We start from the raw sequence: 2135 nt of genomic DNA on the forward strand, positions 1-2135 counted from the left end.
CCTTGAAAGGGGCTATCACTGTGGCCCTGGCTGGCCTGGAACTCAAAAGAGGCCTCCTGCAAAGGTATGGGCTACCGCACACTATCCAGGGCGCTTAACCCCTCCACACCCTTTTTTAAAGATTTTTTCTTAAAAAAAAAAAATCTATTTTATGTACTCATCATATACATAAAATAAATTTTTTAGAAATTTATTTATTATACATAAGTACACTGTAGCTGTCTTCAGACACCTCAGAAGACGGCATCTGATCTCATTACAGATGGTTGTGAGCCACCATGTGGTTGCTGGGATTTGAACTCAGGACCTTTGGAAGAGCAGTCAGTGCTCTTAACCGCTGAGCCATCTCTCCAGCCCACCACCACCACCACCACCACCACCACCACCACCACCACCACCACCTCCTCCTCCTCCTCCTCCTCCTCCTCCTTCCTTCCTTCCTTCCTTCCTTCCTTCCTTCCTTCCTTCCTTCTCCTTTCTCCTTTCTCCTTTCTTCTTTCTTCTTTCTTCTTTCTTCTTTCTTCCTCTTCTTTTTTTTTTGTCCTGGAACTCACTCTGTAGACCAGGCTGTCGTTGAACTCAGAAATCTGCCTGCCTCTGCCTCCTAAGTGCTGGCATTAAACCCAACCCTTTCTAACTGGGTAAAATGAAAGCATTGGATTTCGTTCCTAATATCACCTCATGACTTTTAGGTTTTGTTGACTTGGGACTGTCTTTCTCCATTGTCAACACTGGTCCTAAATCCTTCTTCTAAATGGCCTTGTTCACTAACTGAATAGCTGGGACTGCCAGTATATTTATGTCCCTGTGTGCGCTGGAGAGCCTCAGTACCTGTGTGAAGGGCCAAGGGCACCTTATGGGGGTTGGTTGTTTCTTTCCACCTTCTGGGTTCTGGAGTCAAGCATCCTTCGACAGTCTTTCACCATCCTCTTGTCCTCACTCCAGCTCTAAATCTTAATTCAGATGTTCATTAGGTTAGTCCTTGATTGTCCTAAATTTTTACTACTCCATGGCAACACCTGTTTAATATTTCTGATACTGATAGACTAATGAAAGGAAAGCTGTTTGCTCATTCTGTTTTTGTTTTCGAGACAGGGTTTCTCTGTATAGTCCTGGAACTCACGCTGTAGACCAGGCTGGCCTTGAACTCAGAAATCCGCCTGCCTCTGTCTCCCAAGTGATTGCTCATTCTGTAGCTTCTAATGCTTTGGAGCTCAGAGAGGTCCAGCTGTCATTTAAACAAATAAGTCCTTTGGGGAACTTTCTAACTTTAATTGTCCATGAGTGGATTTATGCAAATGAATGGGCAAATGAACCTTGGAAAGCCAGAGGGATCAGATGGCCTGGTCCTGAGTTTCCACCTGACTGCTTCCTGAGTGTGCACTACAACAGCCTTGCTCACCATTTTGAGACAAATTAGGTTGACCTTAAAATCCCTGTATAGGGGCTGGAGAGATGGCTCAGCGCTTAAGGGCACTGACTGATCTTCCAAAAGTTCAGAGTTCAATTCCCAGCAACCACGTGGTGGCTCACAACCATCTGTAATGAGATCCAGTGCCCTCTTCTGGTGAGTCTGAAGACAGCTACAGTGCACTCATGAATAAAATAAATCTTTAAAAAAAAAAAAAATCCCTGTGTAGAGGAAGGATGAGAGTAGATATGCCAAATTACTGTGCTGTACAGTGAAAAGCCCACAGAACTCAGTCTTACATAAAGAATACAGCGTCAGAAGCAGGAACACACCAAGGGGTCAGCAATGTTCAGAAATGTGTGTGTGCACAGGTATGCATCTAATAAAGATGATGAAAACGGAGGATATGAATTTGAAAATAGATCAAGGGATGGTATATGGGAGGGGGTTAAAGTAGAAATAAATTACTGTATGGTGAAGATGGCCCTGACCTGGTTTTTCTAGGTGTGTGCCAGCAGACCTGGCCCGTTGGGTCTCTTCAGTAGATTGCTAAGCCATTTGTCTGGGAACTGAGAAGTTTTGTTCTTTTCTAGCCGGGCCCCTCAGATGAGGGCTGCTCCCAGAAGAGCACCTGCAGCTCAGCCTCCAGCAGCAGCTGCACCATCTGCAGTTGGCTCACCTGCCGCTGCACCCCGGCAGCCAGGCCTGATGGCCCAGATGGCTA

Source organism: Mus pahari, chromosome 23, assembly GCF_900095145.1.
Source record: "Mus pahari chromosome 23, PAHARI_EIJ_v1.1, whole genome shotgun sequence".
Taxonomy (NCBI): Eukaryota; Metazoa; Chordata; class Mammalia; order Rodentia; family Muridae; genus Mus; species Mus pahari.